The sequence below is a fragment of the Ambystoma mexicanum genome, chromosome 9 (assembly GCF_040938575.1).
Source record: "Ambystoma mexicanum isolate Mex_15411 chromosome 9, UKY_AmexF1_1, whole genome shotgun sequence".
NCBI classification, from domain to species: domain Eukaryota; kingdom Metazoa; phylum Chordata; class Amphibia; order Caudata; family Ambystomatidae; genus Ambystoma; species Ambystoma mexicanum.
In genome coordinates, this window is record NC_090931.1 from 873,199,752 (window position 1) to 873,223,760 (window position 24,009).

Here is a 24,009-nt window from a genome sequence, read left to right on the forward strand (position 1 = left end):
CAATGCAGCCCATGTTGCAACCCCGGGCATAGTGGAGCGGCCATTCGGAGTGCTCAAGTCACGTTTCCACCCCCTTGACCGCTCTGGTGGGCATCTGCTACATGCGCTCCCAGTAGTGTGCAGAATTATTGTCGCAGCATGTGTCCTGCACAACGTTGCAACCCAGCGGGGCGTACCGGTAGACATGGTGGTGCCCCCAACACCCCCAACCACACGCACAGCCGCTGCACATGGGAGAGGAAAGGGCACGTGGCGAGGCAGCCTGTACCTAGCTTGTGGCTACATTTTTCACCTAAACTCCCCCCTGTGGTGTGCACACAGGCCTGGCACATTCCATGTGACAATCGATGATGACAAAGGGACAGTCAACTGTCATAACCTAAACACCCTGAGAATGTGTCCTTGGAATTGCAGCATTGTGTGCATCCCTAGCCACGTAAACAATCACAATCCCGTGTGACCAAAAGGCACACATGATAGTCACAGATTGAAAACTCCCCATGCAAAATAGCACATCCAAATTCTGGTATGCCACCTAAACTTCCCTCAACCCCAGGTCAGCCACCCCACACACCATGGCATGGCATGCAAAGTGAAAATCTCAATAAAAATATCAAATCACATGACACAGCTGTCACAAAGCACAGTGTTCCAAATGGAAACAGTGCACAGACAATCCCCTCAGACACGCACTCTGAAGAAAATAGTGAGCAAAAACATCCAAATATACTAAAAGTATGTAAATGCATTCCACCAAATGCCTGAACATCAAATCCTCGAACCTTTGGTGGCATGCATTTCAGGCAATCCCAAAAACATAAAAGAAAATGGGGGTGCTGCGGGGTTGTCCCCCGCAATACCCCGCTCACTACACCACACAGTACAGTGAGTGGTATCAGTGGCCTGGAAACCCCTGCAGTTGCATTAAAAAAAATTAGCCTGCGGCGCCAGTCCACGATCACGAAAGGCAATGTGAACATGTGCAGCAGGGACACAGCATGTCTCAGAAGGCAAGTAGTGAGTAGGTGGGTTGATGTTGGGGTGGAGGTGGGCTTAGAGGTGTGTAGTGTGTGTTGTGGGGGTGGTGTTTGCTGGGTGATTGAATGCATGTTAGCATGGGAAATGTATGAACACACAGTGTAGCATAAATTCTCCATGTTAACCACTCTGTTGTGGAAACACCTGCAACCGAAACATATTGCTGATCCTATGACACATCATACGCAAAGGCAACACAGGACAATCAATTTACCAGCATAACACATCATGAACACATGACCCAACAGTCACAATGTCAGAAAGTGAGTAAACACCATAGCACAAGTCCCTCAGTGTGACATTGCCACCAAATGTCCCCCTACCATCATGAGAGTGGCCTTGACAGCTAAAGTGGGTATGGGACCGTATACAGCACGAAGTGCGTCAGCAATGTATGCAGACAAGGCAATACATGAATTAGCAGAATTAAATCATGCACAGTCAACAATATACTCACCAAAATGCAGTCCAACCATGCACTGGAGAAACCATCATGAATACACACTAGGGGTGTATACACAGGTTGGACTTCAGACTGGCCACAGATATGACGGAAGTCCAATGCCTCAGTGTAAGTTACTGTCACACGGTGCCATCCTTGTGAGCCCATGGAAAGGGGAAGCAGGAGTGGCATATGTGACTGGACCCCAAACCACAAACACAAACACAAGACAAGCCAGTATTGACCCAGCCGGAACACACAATGGATGCCATCGGATGCCACATAGCACCACACTGCAACATAAATGCACAATAGACATGTGTCGATGTTGAGACAAAAAAAAATCCTCCATGGGCTCATGGTCTTCACGGCATGACCTGAGTGAGAGATAGGTCGTCATCGTTGTCACCCCATGGTTGTACATCAGGAGGTGCGTGAGGCACAGGTGCCTGACCACGCGTAGCCCCAGCAAGCCCCTCCACGGCAGCAAGCATGGGGGCCTGGTGAGCCTGGTTCTGAATGAATATGGCACAGAGGCCCGCATGCACCTCCTCACGTGTAACATGGAGTTCTGCCAGAGAGGCCTCACATGCCAGACAGACCTCCTCCCGGCTTGCATGGAGCTCAGCCGAGAGTGTGCTTTCAAGCTGCACCATCCTCTGGTCTACCCGTTCATCCTGGGCCATGATGAGAGCACCCAGAGTACTTCTGAGGGAGGAGTAATCTTCCCTCAGGGCTTCCCTGTTGGTCTTTCCCTCAGCAGCAATAGCTGAGCGCAGAGCCACCAGTTCAGCCTGGCGGGCCCTGTTGGGCGCCGCCATGCCCAGCCTGAGTGAGCAGCACGTGGACTGCGTTGCCTGATGCTGGAGCTCCACCTGCCTATCGGGGGGAGAATGGAATGAGCCATCCGTTCCATGCCTTGAGCCAACACCTCAATTGCTCCCCTCTGTTGCTGTGCAATGGCATACATGGATTGCTCCCACCCAGTATTCCCCGGTGGCGCACTGCCACCGCGTTGCTGGGCACCACACCTGCGGGGTCCAAGGAGACGTGGACCTTGCTGTGCTGGCAGAGCATGTGGCTGCAGAACAGCATTCCTCCGTTGATCTGCTGCCCCAGGAACAGGAGCAACTAATGTGGAGTGTGACTCTGCACCTGAAACCACCACAGGCCGACATACCAACACTGACTGGCCCCTTGAGGGTTCCACCCCCACTGCAGGTGTGGTGGACAGAACAGAATCCATAGCAGAATCACCCACCGTCGACGGCATGGATTCATGAGCATCCGACTCAACATCAGAGTCAGAGAGATTGTCAGAGCCATACCCAGAGGCAGGCCTGGACAGGGTGGCCTGGAGCACTGAGGGATGTTTGTGGCTTACCACACCACGACCTCCACTGGTGCTAGGATGGTGACCTGAACCCTTCATCCTGTCTGCAATCTCCTGCTCCACTGCTTCTGTTGCATCATTACCTGTAAAGAAATTAAAATAAACATAAGTACACGTGTCAGCAGCACATACCACACACATACACAACACAATATTGAGGGTCAACACATGAGGCAGCCATGTCACACACGACACAAACTCTGGCATGCATGCAGTGGCAATGAAATGGAAGGGGACCCTGAAAGCAGACATGGATGTGTATCAAAAGCAAACCCCACACATGTACTGCATGTTGCATATCAACTGCATCACACAACCTTCTGGCAGGCATGAATCTCTGCCAAAATGTACAGATGTGAACTAAATTGCCACAGCAGTATGTCAAATAGAAGTGTCCATGACACATGCAAAATGCATGTCAACATGCACTACATGAACATTAATATCAATAAAAGCACATGTTTCACAGGATGCAACAACGCAAGTGCCGTGAAATACAGTGAAGGGAGGCAAATGGATACATACATGGCAGGTCACTTTGACAACACACCAGTGAATAGGCATGTTGAAGGGTGAAACATGGCTCAGAGGTGCGTGGGTGCAGTCAGCACATGTGTAAGTCCTCTACCATCAACAGAACCCGAAATGTAGTGATGTCAATCTTGTATCATGACGGCACTGCAAGGGCAAGTGCAGTCATCATGTGCAAAGTGTCTGCACTGGGTTGTAGGGATGCACTGCACCCCTACCCCCGCCACTTCTTCTACTGCGGGGAATGGCAGGGAGCCAGTGCATGGCTTTGAATGGCTGACCACAGTACTGTGGAGTAGCAGACAGTGTATGCAGGTGTCAATTGCATCATCTGAGACAACTGAGATTACAGCAGATGAGAAGGGTACAGAACGCAGGACACATGAGGAACTATCACAAGTACATCTATGCAGGCAGAAGACACAACACCAGTCGCCTGGAAGCAGGGTGGCTGTAACAGAGGGAGGCCTGTGCCCGACACAGACAAGGGCTCCATAAACTTGTGCATGATGATGAAGTGACCCTGAGTGAGCATGACCTGGATGAGCAAATACCATGAGACGGATAAAATACTGGAGATGCGGTACAATGAGTAGCCTGCCACAGACTCATAGGGGCTTGCAGGAATGCAATGGTCCATGAATGATCACTCATGTGCACTCCGAGTCTGTGCCATCTGCATGGTCCAATTGAGACACCCTGCATCAAGGACAAAAGATGTACCCCACAGCTCATGTATGGCAGGGTTGCACAGTTAAGTGTGCCTATACACAGGAAAGGGGAACAGCCCATAGCAGTAGTCTAACACGGAAATCGCCAGTACCATGGTGACAGTGAACTGCAGGGTGGTGGAGAGGCAAGGATGCATGCCCGGGAGGAGGAGCAGCTTGCAGGGTGACCTCACATAGCCGTCAGTCATGTGACGACATAGGCTGAGTGTTGGGTGCAACTACACCACAGACTACATGCAAACATGTCAGGGAACCTGTACATGGACAGGAGAGGCTGCCTAGTCACTTGCATGTAAGTAGGGTGCATGTGTGGTGATGAGGACTGCCACTGTGTGCGGCACATATCCAGCATGCAGACTGCATGATGACAACCACGCATCAGTAAAGCATTGCATTTGTCACACATGTCACTCATTAATACATAGCCCGAACTGGCACTCAATCACAACACATCACACAAGCAAAACACACATGGGCTGGACACACACGCATCAAGACTCACAGGACTTTGCGTCATAATCCTGCATCTCTCCCACTCCCTGGATAAGTCCCTGATCGATGAACTCTGCATTGATTTCCTCGTGCGATTGAGTTCATCCTCCTCTGGTGGAGGCCCACTGCCAGTCGTCAGAGTCAGGGAGTAATTAGAGGTCCACTTTTGTTTTGCACAGCGTCGGAGGTCAGTCCAATGCTTGTAGCATTCCTGAGCTGTGGGCCTCTCATATCCCTTTGCATTCACACCATCTGCAATGAACTGCCAGTGGACCCGGCACTGGGCAGGCGTAGAATGGCAACCTGTGCCCACCAACATATTGCGGTGTTGTACCGACACGTAGTCCACAAGGAAGTCCAGATCCTCTTTATTGAAGGGCTTCTTCCTTGCCGTTTTGGAGGCCGATGCCGTGTCTGGGGACCCTGCCTCATGCGCAGAAGCATACTTCCTCCTCTTCGCCGGTTGTGCGGACTCTGAGGGGCAAATGCCACTGTGGTCAGTTGGGGCAGTGGCGATGGTGGGCTGGCCAATGGTGGTAGGATTTGGCATGAGGACGGAAGGCCTGGATAGTGGGATTGGCTGCTGGGTGCTGTTGCCAGGACCCAGCAGCACAACTGCCTCAGTGCCAAGGGCTGTGACCGACACAGTCCTGGCTGGCAGACTCATTGCCGGGGTGGTGTTGGCTGCATCTGCCCATGCAGCTCCCACCACCTGGCTGCTTGGGGCAGCAGATGTCAAAACTGCCCCAGGAACATGTGCCTTGGTCACAGTTACCTTGGGCACACGTGGCTTGGCCTTTCTGCCCTGAAAATCTGCCTGGGAGTCCTGTGGCAAGGCAGCCTGCGCTGGCTGACCCCGAGCTTGGGTGGTGGTCACCAGAGCTGCACCTGCAGCTTCCACCACCTGGTTTCCCGTGCCAGCAGATGACATTGAGTGGTTGCATGGCTGTCCCAGCAAGTTGCTGGACATCGTGCCCCGGTGGTACACCCTGGCCACGTCCCCCTCCGCGTCCACCTTGGCCTCCCGGGACTCCCTGGACTCCCTGGCCCCCGGTCACGTGCCCCACCATGCCCAGCCTAGGGAGGTCACCCAGCTTTGCCACCCTTCACTTTTGGTGTCCTCCCAACAATGGCACAGATGGTATGTAGCCAATGGGAGGTGCACACAACAATTGTCCTGGGCAATTGGGGTGAAGGGGGCAGGGTACTGCAAGGCTGTCTGTGACCCCTGCTGATAAAAGACGGGTCACGCAACCCTCAGGCACCCCAAAAACCGAAATTAAATGTGCATGCAACCCACGGTAGCCCACGTGCATGGAATAAACCTTCTGCAGTACGCTGTGGCACCCAGGGACACAAAGAACACGTACGCGTGGAACATGCCGGCTACTCTGACCTTGCAAATGGGTGCGCGACACACAGGGGCAACCACAGTGGGAAAAATAAGTGTGCGCGACTCACCCTCTGCCTTGTGTGGAAAAGAAAAACACACGCGCCAAACAAGAAGTACAAACTTTAAGCGGTGTGAAGTAATCGGTGTGAACCCACAAGAAGAAGAAACACACGCGGTAGGTACAGCGAACTGCTGGCCCGCGCTCACCTTTAACCCATGCAGAGGGAAACGCCTGTGCGCATAACGTCACTCGTGCGCTTACACGCTAAAGGCCTTTACTCGGATTTCATGCAATTTCACGCTGACATGCTGGTTTTGCACATGCAGATTCACTCTGCATCAAGCTGGCCACGTGACAACACACGGAAGACCATGCTCCTGCGCAGAAGGAAATTTACCTGCCCCCCAGAGCCCTGGGGAGGCTCATACAAGCCATCTGCTGCTGCCTGCCTGCCTGCCTGCCTGCTGCCAACATGCCCTGCTATTTGGTGCCTGCACATCAGCCATCGCCAGGGGTCCAGTTGCTGTGACCACCCCTGCTGGAACAGAACACTCCCGACTGGTGTTCCATCGCTCCACAGCCCAGCCCCAGGACTCAGTTGCCCACCCACACTTGCCTCAGGAGTTGCCATGTCTGACACAACACCATCTGACACTAGTGGCAACCCCCCGGCAGAGAGGCAGAGGGCTGACAGCTTCAGTGCAAAAGAAGTTGGCATCCTGGTGGAGCAAGTCCTGGGCATTATGATGCCCTCTTCACACCATCGCGCGCCAACATGGAAGGACGGAGGAGGATCTGGGAGGACATCATTGGTGGCATCAACGTGGAGGGGGTGGCACCTCACGACTTGAAACACATCCTGAAGCGCTGGGAGGACTACAAGTCCAGAACCCTCAAGAAGGCCTCAGATGAGGGTCCTGAAGCTCATTCGACCAGTGCTTCACCACCAGGTCCTTGAGATGCAGACCCGTCTGGAGTCGAGCGGTAAGTGCCCATGCATTCTCGTACAACACAGTGCATTTTGCAGTGTGGGAGGAGTTTGCAACTTGGCTGTATGTGTGCCACGGGCCATGTATGTATGTGTGTGCAGGGACATGATGGTGCTGCATGTGAGTCCAGTCAGGCGTGTTCCACATGGATGGTGTAGGTGCTGCAATGCATAATGCACAGCAGCATGTGAGAATGCACACATGCTTGCATGCCTGTGTCTGTACTTGGCCATGTTTGGGGTGTGAGACATGGATGTTGCTGTCACCGTCATTGTCATGCATGGTGTATATGTGCGTGTGTCTGAGTAGTGTCTGTTTGACTGGGAAACGCCATGGATGCATGCCACATGTCCATGACGATGTGTGAATTCACTGATGCGGCCTACTTCTCCGTGAATCCAATCTGTCTAGACATGGCCAGATGCATGACTGTCCGGTGGTGTGTGTGCATGTGATCAGCATGTCCCATGATGCATGTGAGGTTCAGCCCCCCATCGGATGTTCCAACGGTGCCTTGGACATGGATGCAAATGTCTGTTGCATGTGCCATGCCCGTTTCTGCATGTGTGTTGCTTGCACTGACCCATGTGTTGTGGAGGGTGATGATGGAAGTGACGTTTGACAGTGCCACTCATGTGCAATTGCTTTGTGTCTAGGAGACTATCGTTCACTACCCTGATGCTTGTGTTCAATCTCTCGCTGTCTACAGCGGCGACTGAGGAAGAGGGCGGAGACGGCTCTGTGGAGCAGAGCAGTGGGGATGCCTTCACCATGCGGGGACGCATGGCCCAGTCACCCTCCCAGGACATGTCATCTTCCGGGAGCGAGGGGACTGGTGCCACGTCCAAGGCCGGGCCTGCCGAAGGGATGCCCAAGAGGCAAGTGGGCTCCTCGGCAGTGATAGGGGTAGGTGAGCCCACACAAGGGCTGTCCACAGCAGAACACGGTGCAGAGGCATCCAGGTTGGTGGTGGGTGAGGAGGAGGCCGCATCAGACCCACACATGGGGCATGGTGGGGGTGGTTCCACTGGTGCAAGTGGTGCAGTCCAGGGACAGGGGCAGGAGGCAGCACAGGTCGCCACGGAGGGGCCTGTGCATGTTCCTGTCCCTGATACTGAGTCTGCATCACCATGCACCAGCAGGGATGCCCCGTCCCAGGCCTGTCCGCAGGTAGTGGGGAGGCCCATGTCAACTGGCACTCCTCTACCTGCGGACGTGGCGATCCGTGACATTCGTGACATTCGTGATGATGTGCCTGCTTCCTGGGGGTACCACACATGTCATCACGAACAGATGTGTGCCAACGTGGGCTGGCTGAGAGGGCTCATGGTCGGGGGTTTCCTCCATGTGCAGGGCGCTCTTGTGACCCTCTCCTCCTCTTTACTCACTATGCGCCAGTCGTCCTCCATGCCGTGTTCCAGCCCACATGCCACCAGGGGCCCCTGTGGACCTGCCCAAGCCACCACGGCCACACTGTGGAGATCCCATCCCTGCCACAGTCGGGAGTCGGAGATCCAGCAGAGGTGGTCGCCCCAGCAACTGGACCCCAGCCAGTGGAGGATGTGCAGGCACCATCAATCAGGGCACATGCACCACGGCCCAGGTATTTCCATCTTCCCGGGAGCAGTCATGGTTGCAGAGGCAGTTGGCATTGAGGCGGCAGCAGGCCCGACGTGGGAGGCATCAGGACTCTGAGCCATCTAGATCACGGGGGCAGGCATCGGCCGATGGGCAGGAGGACCCTGGACTATGTGTGTCTTCCATGTGTCAGTGGTTTGGCCAGAAGATAGATGCAGAGCAGCGGCGGGCGGAGAGGGCACAGCTCACGATGGTCAGGGCGGAGAACTCCATGCGCCGGGCATTGAGGCGGGCAGTGTTCCCTGAGGAGACTCGCATGGAGTTGGAGGAGACCATGGCACCGTCCCTGCGAGCCCTCAAGGACAGTGCCCAGGCCCGCCTCCGGGACATCAACATGGAGTTCGATGCTGCCCTGGCCAGAGACATCAACAACAGGAGGACTAGCCCGCCGCCGTTGTAAATAGTTCTTTAGGTATAAGTTTCCTTTATGTTTCTTTTATTTTGGAGTTACTGGACATTGCCCCACTATTGGTAAATAGTTGGATTTTTCATGGACCTTTGATTGCTTATTTTTTTTTGGATCATGGACCCTTGTGGACATTTCTTGTAAATAGTTGGATGTTCTGTGGATTTGAATTTTCTTTTTGCCATGCGGTAATGGTTATTTTTTTCCCCTTTTTTTTCATCGTGGATATGCGGTTTTGCTGAGGGACAATGGACCATATTTTTCATTGTCATGTTTTTCATGGATTTATTTCCACTTTTGGATTTTGTTTTCATTTACATTTTCATTATTTGGTTATTCATAGTCATGTTTCTTTTTCATTTTGTCATATTTATTTTATTTTGAATGCATTTCATTCATGTCCAGTGTTGGTGTGGTCTGCTATTATTTGCTTAATGCATGTGTCAGTTGTCATTGGCTCAGTCATGTGTCACTGCTGTGTGCCTATGTTGCACATGTCTACGGGTGCATGCACGTGTGCTTCTGTGATTGACGTGGGATGGGACATGTGCTGGCGAGTGGCAACAATGGTTGGTCATGGATTTGCATTGTGGAGGTTGATATGGGGTTACATTTGGGTGTGCATACAATGTTAGGGTCTGTGTTGCCATCACCAGGGTGGGGGGACATGAGTCGGGGCCAACTGGCAGGTTGCCGTGACTGGTGGGGTTGGGGCACATGAGTCGGGGCCTGCTGGCAGGTTGCTGTCACTGGTGGGAGTGGGGGGACATGAGTCGGGGCCTGCTGGCAGGTTGCCGTCACTGGTGGGGGGACATGAGTCAGGGCCTGCTGGCAGGTTGCCGTGACTGGTGGGGGTGGGGAAACATGAGTCGGGGCCTGCTGGCAGGTTGCCGTGACTGGTGGGGGTGGGGGGACATGAGTCTGGGCATGCTGGAAGATTGCCATCACTGGTGTGGGTGGGGGGACATGAGTTGGGGCCTGCTGGCAGGTTGCTGTCCTTGGGGGGCTCTGTTGTGGTGTGGGCTGCCTACTGGCATGCTCACGGGTGTTGGGGGGCTTCGTTGTGGTGTGGACTGCCTGCGGGCCATGGTCAGGGGTGATGGGCTGTCTGGGGGGCATGGTCAGGGGTAATGGGTTGCCTGCGGGGCATGGGGAGGGGCGGGTGAGGCCCACCCTGGGAGGGCCCGCCCACCGCCTAATCGCGTGAAAAGCGCAGTCGCGTACCCCGGAATACACGTACCCCACTCGCGCCAGCGAAATCGCGTGAAAAGCATACTCGCATACCCCGGAATACACATACCCCACTCGCGTCAGCGAAATCACGTGAAAAGCGCACTAGCGTACCCTGAAATAGTCGTGCCAGAGAAATCGTGTGAAAAGTGCACTCGCGTACCCCGGAATACACGTACCCCGCTCGCACAGGCGTAATCGTGTGAAAAGCGCACTCAAGTACCCCGGAATACACGTAACCCGCTCACGCCAGTGAAATCGTATGAAAAGCGCTCTCGCGTACCCTGGAATACACACACCCCGCTCGTGCCAGAGAAATAGTGTGAAAAGCGCACTCGCGTACCCCGGAATACACGTTCCCCGCTCGCGCCAGCCTAATCCCATGAAAAGCGCACTCGCGTACCCCCATATTCTCGCCCCCACATGGTGAGGAGCCACATGCAACCCCTGCAGCCCACACCACAGGGGACCCCCCTACAACCCTGTCCATGCCCTGCAGACAGCCCATCACCCCTGGCCATGCTCCACAGGCAGCCCACACCACAGGGGACCCCCCTACAACCCTGTCCATGCCCTGCAGGCAGCCCACACGACAGGGGACCCCCTACAAACCTGTCCATGCCCCGCAGCCAGCCCACACCACAGGGGACCCCCAACAACCCTGACCATGCCCGCAGGCAGCCCACACTACAGGGGACCCCCCTACAACCCTCTCCATGCCCGGCAGGCAGCCCATCACCCCTGGCCATGGCCCACAGGCAGCCCATCACACCTGACCATGCCCCGCAGGCAGCCCACACCACTGGGGACCCCCCTACAACCCTGTCCATGCCCTGCAGACAACCCATCACCCCTGGCCATGCCCTGCAGGCAGCCCATCACCCTTGTCCATGCCCCGCCGACAGCCCATCACCCCTGGCCATGCCCCGCAGGCAGCTCGTCACCCCTGACCATGCCCTGCAGGCAGCCCACACCACTGGGGACCCCCTACAACCCTGACCATGCCCTGCAGGCAGTCCACACCACAGGGGATCCCCCCTACAACCATGACCATGCCCCATAGGCAGCCCACACCACAGGGGATCCCCCTACAGCCCTGACCATGCCCCGTAGGCAGCCCACACCACAGGGGACCCCCCTACAACCCTGTCCATGCCTGCAGACTGCCCATCCCCCTGACCATGCCCCGCAGGCAGCCCATCACCCCAGACCATGCCCCGCAGGCAGCCCATACCACAGGGGACCCCCCTACAGCCCTGTCCATGCCCCACAAGCATCCCACACCACACGGGGGACTTTATGCATGTGATTTGCCTGGTGTAGGCACGGTACGCGTATTGCAGGGGGTGCGTGAGGATATTTCCGCGTGATTTGGCTTCCTGTGCATGCTACGCATATTCGCAGGGTTACGGTAGGCCTTTTCCATGTGATTTTGTAGGCGCGGGCAGGGTACGCGTATTCAAGGGGTTGAGCGAGTAGATTAATATGTGTTTTGGCTGCCGCGAGCAGGGTACGCGTATTGAAGGGGGTGCACTGGGAGATTTTCCCTGGTTTTGGCTGCCGCGACTGGGGTACGCGTAGTTTTTCACGTGATTACAGTGTAGGGGGCCTATAAGCTGGTCCAGGGTTAGCGCGGCCCTTTGCACCATATTGGGCTTTCTATGGCTTTTTCTGGCGCAAGGGGCGTTCTTGGGGGCATTACTGGCGCTGCTGGATGTTTGCTGCGCCACGGCTGGGAATAGCTTGGTTAATCCATGAATACGCGGTGCATGGAAATGGGATTTAGCGCACATGGCTGGGACACGCTCCCTCTCTGCGCCAGCCGCGTGCGCTACTTCTGCACTGGGTTCTATGAATGACCCTCTATGTTTGGCAATGTCACTCCACTTTCGACTATAAAACACCATAATTTTGTATTGCTTGTCGAATGATTGTTCCCGACCGCGGTTGCGTGTAATAAACTTTTATTGACTCGTTGGATTATTGTATATTGATTTTTGCGTGAAAAGCGCAGTCGCGTACCCCGGAATACACGTACCCCGCTTGCGCCAGCAAAATCGTGTGAAAAGTACACTCAAGTACCCCGGAACACACGTACCCCACTCGTGCCAGCGAAATCACGTGAAAAGCACACTAGCGTACCCTGCAATATTCGACATCCTGCTCGCGCCAGCTAAATCATGTGAAAAGCGCACTTGCGTAACCCGGAATAATGTACCCCGCTCGCGCCAGCGAAATCGTGTGAAAAGCACACTCAAGTCCCCCGGAATACACGTACCCCGCTCACGCCAGCAAAATTGCACGAAAAGCACACTCGCGTACCCTGGAATACACACACCCCGCTCACGCCAGCAAAATCGCATGAAAAGCACATCCGCGTACCCCGGAATACACTACCCCGCTCGTGCCAGCCTAATCGCATGAAAAGCGCACTGGCGTACCCCCATATTCGCGCACCTGCGTGGTGAGGAGCCACATGCACCCCCTGCAGGCAGCCCACACCACAGGGGACCCCCTTACAACCATGTGCATTCCCCACAGATAGCCCATCACCCCTGGCCATACCCCACAGGCAGCCCACACCACAGGGAACCCCCTACAACCCTGTCCATGCTCTGCAGACAGTCCATCACCCCTGGCCATGCCCCGCAGGCAGCCCATCACCCCTGACCATGCCCCGCAGGCAGCCCACACCACTGGGGACTCCCCCTACAACCCTGACCATGCCCCACAGGCAGCCCACACCACAGGGGACACCCCATCCCTCCTGACCATGCCCCGCAGGCAGCCCATCAACCCTGACCATGCCCCGCAGGCAGCCCACACCACAGAGGACCCCCCTACAAACCTGTCCATGCCCTGCAGAGGTCCATTACCGCTGACAATGCCCCGCAGGCAGCCCACACCACAGGGGACCCCCTACAACCCTGAACATGCCCCGCAGGCAGCCTACACCACAGGGGACCGCCCCTACAACGCTGTCTTTGCACTGCTGACAGCCCATCACCCCTGACCATGCTCCGCAGGCAGCCCACACCACAGGGGGCCCCCCTACAACCCTGTCAGCCCATCACCCGTGGCCATGCCCCGCAGGCAGCCCATCACCCCTGATCATGCCCCCAGGCATCCCACACCACTGGGGACCCCCCTACACCCCTGACCATACCCCACAGGCAGCCCACACCACAGGGGACACCCCATCTCTCCTGACCATGCCCCGCAGGCAGCCCATCACCCCAGACCATGTCCCGCAGGCAGCCCACACCACAGGGGATCCCCCTATAACCCTGTCCATGCCCTGCAGACAGCCCATCACCTCTGGCTATGCCCCGCAGGCAGCCCATCACCCCTGACCATGCCTCGCAGGCAGCCCACACCACAGGGGATCCCCTCTACAACCCTGACCATGCCCCGTAGGCAGCCCACACCACAGGGGACCCCCCTACAAACCCTGTCCATGCCCCACAGACAGTACATCACCCCTGTCCATGCCCCGCAGGCAGCCCATCACCCCTGGCCATGCCCCACAGGCAGCCCACACCACTGGGGACCCCCCTACAACCCTGCCCATGCCCTGCAGGCAGCCCACACCACAGGGGACCCCCTACACCCTGACCATGCCCCGCAGGCAGCCCACACCACAGGGGACCCCTATAACCCTGTCCATGCCCTGCAGACAGCCCATCACCCCTGACCATGCCTCACAGGCAGCCCACACCACAGGGGACCCCTCTACAACCCTGTCCATGCCCTGCAGACAGCCCATCACCCTTGACCATGCCCCGCAGGCAGCCGACACCACTGGGGTCCCCCCTACAACCCTGACCATGCCCCATAGGCAGCCCACACCGCAGGGGACACCCCATCTCCCCTGACCATGCCCCGCAGGCAGCCCATCACCCCTGACCATGCCCCGCAGGCAGCCCACACCACAGGGGACCCCCCTACAATCCTGTCCATGCCCTGCAGAGGTCCATCACCGCTGACCATGCCCCGCAGGCAGCCCACACCACAGGGGACCCTCCTACAACCCTGTCCATGCCCCGCAGGCAGCCCACACCACAGGGGGGACTTTTTCCAAGTGGTTTGCCTGGCACAGGCACAGTACGCATATTGCAGGGGGTGCATGAGGAGATTTTCACACGATTTGGCTGCCCGTACATGCTACGCATATTCACAGGGTTACGGTAGGCCTTTTCCACGCGATATTGTAGGCGCGAGCAGGGTACCCGTATTCAAGGAGGTGCGCAAGTAGATTATTACGTTTTTTGGCTGCCGCGAGTGGGGTACTCGTATTGAAGGGGGTGCGCTGCGAGAGTTTCACTCGTTTTGGCTGCCGCGACTGGGGTACGTGTAGTTTTCACACAATTACAGTGTAGGGGGCCTGTAAGCTGGTCCAGGGTTAGCGCGGACCTTTGTGCCATATTGGGTTTTCTATGGCTTTTTCTGGTCCAAGGGGTGTTCTTGGTGGCGTTACTGGTGCTGCTGGATGTTCGCTGCGCCACGGCTGGGAATGGCTTGGGTAATCCATGAATATGCGGTGCGTGGAAATGGGATTTAGCACACGCGGCTGGGACGCACTCCCTCTCTGCGCCAGCCGCGTGCGCAACTTCTACGCTGGATTCTATGAATTACCCCCTATGTTTGGCAATGTCACTCTACTTTCGACTATAAAACACCATCATTTTGTATTGCTTGTCGAATGATTGTTCCCGACCGCGGTTGCGTGTAATAAACTTTTATTGACTCGTTGGGTTATTGTATATTGATTTTTGGGTCTTACCCTACACCGGAAATGTGGTGCCATGTTAATGGTGTTTAGAAACGTATGTGCCATGTGAGTTGTACCGGAATTGTATGTGCAACGTGTGTGGTACAGGAAATGCATTTGCCATGTGAATGGTACAGGAGTTTTTGTGCCATTTGAGTGGTACTGGACATTTTGTGCCAGGTAAATGGTACCGGAAATGTTGTGCCATGTGATTGGTACCAGAAATGTATCTGCCATGTGAGTGGTACCGGAACCTTTGAGCCATGTGAGTGGTAATAGAAATGTATATGACATGTGAGTGGTGCCAGAAATGTTGCGTCATGTGAGTGGTACTGGAATTGTATGTTCCATGTGAGTGGTACTGGGAATTTTGTGCCATATGAGTGGTACCGAACATGTTGCGCCATGGAAGTGGTGCCGGAAATGTTATATCCTGTGGGTGGTACCAGAAACGTTATGTGCCTTGTGAGTGGTACCGGAAATTATGTGCTATGTGAATGGTACCGAAATGTATGTGCGTGGTACTGGAAATGTATGTGCCATATGAGTGGTACCGGAAATGTATGCGTCATCTGAGTGGTACTGGAAATGTATGGGCCATGTGAATGGTACCGGAAATGTATGCACCATCTGAGTGGTACTGGAAATGTTGTGCCATGTGAGTGGTACCGGAAATGTATGCGCCATCTGAGTGGTACTGGAAATGTATGTGCCATGTGAATTGTACCGGAAATGTATGTGCTATGTGTGTGGTACTGGTAATGTATATGCTATGTTAGTGGTACCCGACATTTTATACTATGTGAGTTGTAGTTCCGGATGAATTTGTGGTAGGTGAACAGTAGCACCAGATGTTTTTGTATTATGTGAGTGTTGTTCCGGATGAATGTGTGCTATGTGAATAGGGCCGGACATTGAAGTAGTACTGGATGTTTGGATGGAGAGTGTAAAGTTGTTGATGTACCGATTTGGTACTGAATGTATGTATGACGGACATGTTTGTCTATGAATATAGAGCAGCTGAAGTGCTCCCGGATATGGATGGTTGACTGTACATCGAGGTGGGTCAAGATGAGATGGAAATATACGTGGAGGAGGGTCAAGAGCAGTTTACAGAGCGATCTCCGCTACTCTTTAAAATGTGTGAACCTGTGACTCGGTGTCTGTTGTATGAATATGTTCTGGGTTTGCGTGATGGGTGTGTCTGGAAAGGAAGGGAGGTCTGCTGTGAAGTGCTTAGTTGTGGGTGCGTCTGGCAAGGACGGGAAGTGTATTGTGAAGTGCTTAGTTGTGGGTGTGTCTGGTAAGGAAGGGAGGTCTGCTGTGAAGTGCTTAGTTGTGGGTGTGTCTGGCAAGGACGGGAAGTGTATTGTGAAGTGCTTTGCTAGATGGATGGATGCAAGCTGGACTGACATGCTTGTGGTCAGAAAGAATGTTGATAAGTGAGAGTGTTGATGTATGAATGAGGAAATGCTTGTGTGCTGGCGTTGAGTCTGGGTAGTGGGAGCCGGTGGCTTCCTCTCCTATACTGTAAGGACTTAAGAGGAAATGGAATAAAGGACTTATCTGTAATGCACATGAGGTAGCTGCACAGTAGCTCTGGCTGAACATTTTCCAGTGGGTGTCGACTTGCCATCATCTCCCTAAAATCTTTGTTTTCAACAAATGTTTATGCATATGCTTATGTATTTCTAAAGTGTATGCACACCACACATGGCTTCTCAACCTTTCAGATGCGAATTATAGTTAGCTAGAGTCATATTAATAGGGTTGGAGGATAACAAGCAAAACATTCCATAAAAAAGAAAGGTTTTAAGTTTCTTAAAATATGAAATGTTTGAAATGTGTCTCATTGAAAGAGGAATGATTTCAGAATCGAGGGGTCAAGTAAATGAAGGACCTACTGCCCGGATGTGTCTTGTGACATTTCCGTTCACTCTTACGGAGTTCTGCAGCCTCACGGGGACATATTGTTGCAACTTGTTTCTAATGCTTAGGGAGCCTTCTTTGTAGAATTTGCAGTGAGCAATGACAGGACCTTAAATGACACAGAAAATGAGGCTAGTGGCCAATGTAGATTTCTAAGCGAGGGGTGATAGGATGTCAACTTTTGGCATCAAGGACTGATTGCACTCAATTATGTTTTCTGTAATCACTGCAACATTGCAGGCCTGCTGCAGGTAAGCCAATATAAAACCTGTTGGCATACTCAATACTGATTGAGGTCTGATTTGCTGATGTTTTCTGAGGTGGTTCAAGCAAAGGGAGGCTCTTTTTTAGAATCCTGAGGTGCCAAAATCCCTGCCATGCCAGCCCGGAGATTTAAGACATTAAAGATGATAGATTATCAAAGATAATACGACTTTGTCACAGATTGTGGACATATGCCTAACTCTGTTGGCCAAAGGGATGATAAACATTTATCTGGGCTTGGGCCAAACCACCACCATGTTGAATTTTGAAGGATTTAGTTTCAAATAGGTTCGTATTCTTTCACTGCTTTATGACTAATATACATGGAGTAAATATAAAGTAGGGACAGAAAAGCATCAGATAATTTTATAATCAACTGAGTCTCATCAGCATAATTGTATAGACTCAGGCCGAAGCTCTTGATTATTTTCAATAAGGGTAGGATTCATACATTAAATAAAAGAGGGGAGAGTGCAGACCCTTGCACCACATTGTGATATAGCCACATAAAATATGATCCATAAGGTTGTAATTATACCACTGTGTACTGGTTTTCTAAAAATGAAACAATTCATTGAAGTGGATGATTTTCTACTCGATCCAGGCCTATGACAGACCACGAATGATCCACCATACTGAACACCGTGGAGAGGTAGAGTAAAATCAAAACAGCAGTGTTTCCCTTATCGACCTGGCAGCAAAGATTGTCTTCAACTGACAGGAAGACGGATTTGGTTCCACTGGATGGGTGGAATTCTGTCTGATGAGGGTCTCGTAGATCATGCCATTCAAGAAGGTTTTGAAATTGATAAGTTATTGCCTTCTGAAGAAGTTCAGCAGGATACACCCGACCTCAAAGAACTGCCCAGTCCCATAGCCTTTCAATTCCTAGGTTCAAACTCCAAAAAGCGGGCGGTACGAGCTTCCCTGTCCTTGCCTCCAAGCTGTGGAATACCCTCCCTGTCACCATCAGATCTGAAGATTCATTTAACACCTTCAAGCTAAAATCGAAATCATGGCTCTTCTATCAGAACTAAGGCACTTCGGCCTTCATGCCGTACCTGTTAACTTTTATTGTAATTTATGTATATATTCATGTTTGCACATTCACATGTTTATAATTATGTATGTATAATAACCTCATATGTATATATGCTTAAGTTGCACCCTGATGCCCCCGGGCCGGATGGTGCGTGTTATAAATAAACAAAATATAAATACAAATACAAATAGAGCAGATTGGGGAGTGGCTGAAGGTTTGACAACTCACTAATGTCTGCATTTTCATTTTCTTTTTAATTGTGGGGTAACTAAAGTCATTTTTGTAAATTGAGGTACAGAAGCTTAAAAAGGAGAAGCAGTCTTTAATTGTCATAGTTGTTCAGCTATTATGTCAAGGAAGGGAAAACTCTTGAGAAGGGCAGGTGGACCAATATCCGACAGCTAGCCTGACCATTTACCTTTTAGACCAATTCTGCATGTTGTACTATTTCAATCTCAGTAAATCTAACCGAGAAGAAGACAACATGGTTAGATGGTAGCAACACATTCAAAGAATTTGATTGAATTAATTTTTATTAGAAAAAAGGCTTTCTAGCTGGTAACATAATTCTGAAGGCATTATAGTTATGGCTAAAGAATATGGTTAACAAAGACATATAGAATAAGGCCTACTGCCAGCATTTACACCAATGTGGTATTTAGCAGCTGTACTTGTGGATGGTTATGATGATATTTCTGGCTGTGCTCAAATGACTCATTGAGACTGGGCTGAAACATGCTTATAGTTCCCCATCCAGTACTACCATTTCAATTGCTGCTGGGAGTGCTTTGCTTTCGGCTTAACACAACACCCGCTTCCAGGGTGATACTGTGGGGTAGAGCTGGGCTGCTTCTAAGTGTCAGGTGATATCTGGGGGGCTGCTGTTGTGTATGTTGGTTCTGTGCCTGCGCATTAAGGTGCTGCATATCACCAATCATTGATGAGATGCCCAGAACAGATGCTGGCATCCCATGACAATATAGAGTGTAGGTGGAAAAATGCAGCTCTTGACACTGAACAAATATGTTCCACACAGAAGATATGGGCTGTGGGCGCGACTGTAGTGGCAGTAGATGCAATGAGCACCTCAACGACTTTTCTCCTTCTCTCAAAGTGTGCTTAAAATTTTAAAATAAATTCAAACACTTGCTTCAGCTATTGTGAACCAATGATGTTTTCGAATACAAACCCCCTACCCCCACCACCACTCACAACACTGGAGGAAATTCCTCCTCCATCCATGCAGGTTGTGTGTTGCAGCAAAAGCCCTATAACTTTTTTCCACTAATGTGCCTGTTATTGATCAGACAGATCCTGAAAACAATGTTTACTAATAAAAAGATTAAAAGAAAAAAAGAAGAAAAGAAAATCTTGCAGCTGTTAATTCCAAAGCCTGAGTGCCCAGTAAAACCTGTCAAGCATTTTTTCCCAGCATGCTCCAAAGACCTTTCCCTTTCCCTAAAAATGTGCCACATGCTAGTGTCAACTATTGTCCTTAGCCAAATCATGTGTGAGTATGTCTACAATTCAGCCATCCCATAGCAAAGTGCTCCTCTATCCAGGGAGGTGCTGTGTTGCATCCCACACCCAATAACCCTGCCGCCAATGCCTTGACTTGGTAACCAGCAAGACCTTGAAAGCAAGTTTGCACCCACTAATGCCACAGTCTGAGTGCGCAGCAATAACCGGTAGACAGTTTTTTCAAAGCATGCTCCAAGGACTTTTCCCATTCTTTGCAAGACTGCTAAGAAATTTCAAAAGAAATTCAAGTGTTCTTTTCAGCTATTGCACTCAAGTTGTGTCTGAGCAAGTGCTCAATCAAGCCACCAAAGAGCAATTTCTTCCCCGGTCCAGGCATGTGGTGTGTTGCATACCACTCTCACACCACACACACACACACACAATTGCCATTTCAATAATGCCACTGCCCCGCAAATAATGATGTCTCAGCATGCCCAAAGACTTCCCTGCTTTCTGCAAAATGTGCAAATACATTTTTGAAAGGAAATCAGGTTCTAGTGTCAGCTATTCTGCTCAACCAAGTCACGTGCGAGCGTGCATTCATTTAAGAAACACCCAGAAAATGTACAAGCAACTTGCTTATGCTTCTGCTAGTCAAAGTGAAATCTGTCTGAAAAAACCTGATGCCAAGCCCACCTTTTCTATGAAATATAGTTTTCATTTTAAAGACGTTTCCAAAACAAAAAAATGCATTCTGCACTGCCTAAAATCCCCTCTAATGCCAATGTCTAAAAGGGTTTATAGTTAATATGTCGAATGACATATTTTCGAATGCAATAATGTCGGAAAAAAAAGCGGAAAAAAATGATTTCTTTTTTTTTTTCTTAATGGGGGGGTCTTCAATCCCCTCTTTTTTAAAAATTGACAATGTATTTTTATTAGCTAAACCCCAAAAAAACATATAAATAAAAAAAACACATTCGAAATATTTTTTTTCGCCATTCTTTTTTTCGACATTTTTGCATTTGACATTTTTTTTCGACATTTTAACTGGATACCGTCTAAAAGCCTTGCCTGAAGTAAAATGCTCCAGGTCTCAAACAGCAACAGACATCAACCCCCCTTCCTCTCTGAAAAAATCCCAGAAACTACTAAAAATCTTCAGAAGCAAGGGCTTATATAGCTAGGTGAATCTGGTTGCATGAACTCTATTATCTGAAAGTTTTAAAAGTGCTAAAAGTTTGGAAAGTCTCGAAAGTGCAAACGTGGTTGATTCTGAGTTCGGCTCAACATATTCACCCCGTTTTACTCATACAATGTGTCTTTATTGTGCATCTGGTTAGATTTTACAAACCTTAAGCACTAACATATAACAACGCATTTAGGAGAAGGAATTAAAATATAAAAATGAAAAAAACTTTAAGCACTAAAATTCATCATATCATAAAAGACACCCATAAAAATTATACAGTTAAAAGGAATACAATGCAATCAATCTCTTACTCATATGCAGTAATCCTGATATCAGCGTTTCTGTGGCTTGAAATATGTGTGTCCCTTTGAGGTTTGAAATTTCAAGGATTACAATGTGCTCAATATTGTCTGTATTATAGAGATTGTATGTATGTAGTAGACACAAATATCTAATTAGTCTATTGCTTCATTTACATTTCATGGGGTTCGTCCGGTTCAGAGTTAGGTGTAGAAATGCAGCAATAGATTTGTGGAAGTCATGTTCTTTGTTGTCGTTAGTTTCTGAATTGTCAGTGCCTTGTCACACTGGCACTTGCTGTTCTGGCATTGGTGAGTACAATTATGGTGAGTTGCAACAAACATTGTCTAGATTTTTCTCCTTGGCTGTTCAAGCTCTCCCTAATCAAGGCAGGCGTTTGTGTTGCACTCTGGATAGGAAAGGAGCAGGTTCTGACAAACAAAAGTGCTGTTCACCTTGCTTTAGGATTCGGGCTGCTACCTGGACAGCAGGATTGGACCTACGTGATGCATAGGTCACAAGGATTGACACCCTTATTTTCGGACAACAAAATTCATCCTTTTGTACTCATTACCCCCGCTTATGGGCAACATGATCTGGATGGCAATTCCCAGCGTGGACCGAGGAGTGTTAATGTTTGTCTCCTTTTCCCAGAGCCTCCCTGATCAGACTGTTGTTGCTGTTGATGGAAACCAAGCCAATAGAGGCATTGGCTGCCATTTTGAAATCAATTATCAATGTCTTCATTGTGGACTGAAACTCTCTGCCTCAACAATAGATCTGCTCTTCCCAGCCTGTTGCCGCGGCCAAGCCAAGACGAAAGCTATTGATCGGCGAGTCAGCTTCAGGAAACATGACGACTGCGCGCATGTGCGGTCAGAGTGTCTGTCAAATGGTAGTTGCGTTCAGTTGTAGAATTCTTTAGCTTCGGGGAGATGTCGATTGGTTACATAAAAGAAAGCGATCCAGGAAATGCTGGACTCATCTACTGCAAATGACATAAAGGCTTGTCATGCAGAGAGGCCCCCAAAGTGGGAGCAGGGTGCTGTACAAGGCCACTTTGCTTTCTTACTTTAAATCCAAGACGACCCAACAGGAGGGAAACATGCTTTGCTGAAAGGAAACTTTAAAAACTAACAAAATGTACCTCAATGTAAATCAGATGTAAAGAAACTTAATAGTATCATATTAATCTGTGGGAAAATGGCACAACACAAGATGAAAAGTTAGAGACAACTAAACAGGGACTCTACAGTGCCTTGAAGAGCATCAACTGACAGTAAAAAAAACAATATAGACTGGAAAATGTTGATCTAATGCAGCATTAACAACCATAGAAAGAGTAACCAAAGAGAGAAAGGATTTCAAACCAGTGTAACGCTGAACTGGGCGGAGATGAAACACCCAACATGAAAAAACACAGTCTTTCCATAACTAAGTGGCAAATAAAAGATGCAAATTATAATTAGTGAAGTCTGTCAGATGGAGGAAAAAACTGTGAAATGGTTGTGCAGGGCTACTTACCAAGCAGAGAAATACCGGAGGATCAACTGAGACTTGCAGCACCAACAACTCTGAGACTATGCATGATTCTCCATGATAACACTAGATACTACCATTTCTCCTTATGTAAATAACCCCTTATGTTATGTTGTGTTGTGTTATTGGGTTTTATTGTGCACAAGCATGCACCCAGAATCCACTTTGGTGTGCGGATACTTCATGACATAATAAGTTCTTGCAATCTGCTAAATAGGGAATAGGTAACCTCCTGCATAAAGGATTGGGGCTCCTCCCTTTTCTGAATGTATGGGGTGGGGGGAGGAAATTGCTCCAGACTTGCGCCCCTATGCCTTCCAAGGTACACCCACCTCCCGTGGTTGGATTCTGTTGAACCGTAGCACTGTAAGATTCTAGTTGTAGGTGTACTGGGAATATTGGACGGTTCCTGCTTGCTGACTGCTTTGTGGAGATATACGGGGCCCTGGTCTCAGATGGGATATATGTGCAATTGCCCAACTACGGAACAATGTGATCTCTTGGGTGGAGCTTCGAGGTGGCTCATGCAGCTTTATTTTACATCCTTCGAAGCCTATCGAAGGCATAGAAGGACGTCGGAGCAATACACAGCCTACTTTATTTAGAAGGATGCTCAGTAGGGTATCCAAATAAGGAGGGGGGATTCGCTTGTACAAAAGTAGATGAACATTGCAGACCTTCACAAACTCAGAGAACTGTATTTTACTTGATAGGCCACAATCATACCAGCCACATATGTTCCTAACATTAGTGGTTGTCAGTGGGCCCAGCCCAAAAGAAGATGACCGCCAAAAAACGCGAGCCGCTGGACCAGGGAATTTTTTTCCAAAATTAGAACCTACATGCTCTTTGGCAACCAACCCTGAACGTCAGTGAAGCAGTCAATAACTCCCACCTGATCTGGACAACTAGTTGAGTATGGTTGGCATACATTTGAAAATCGATACAATGGGTCTCATTCCAAGTGTGGCGGTCTGGAAACAAGGGTGCCGGTAAGCTCACCGGCACCCTTGTTTCCAGACTGCCATACTACGAGTCTGCCTGCAGTGGCCGTTGTGCCTGGCAGGGTCAGATCTGCCGTGTCCAATGGCCCCTGCAGGCAGACTTTTTACTGAAGCAGCGCCACTGTTACAAACTGTGCCTATGGGACAGCACGGGAAGCGGGGATTTACAGAATCCCCTGCATGACTTCCTGCTCTGCCCAGACTTGTAATGTCCCGGTGGCAC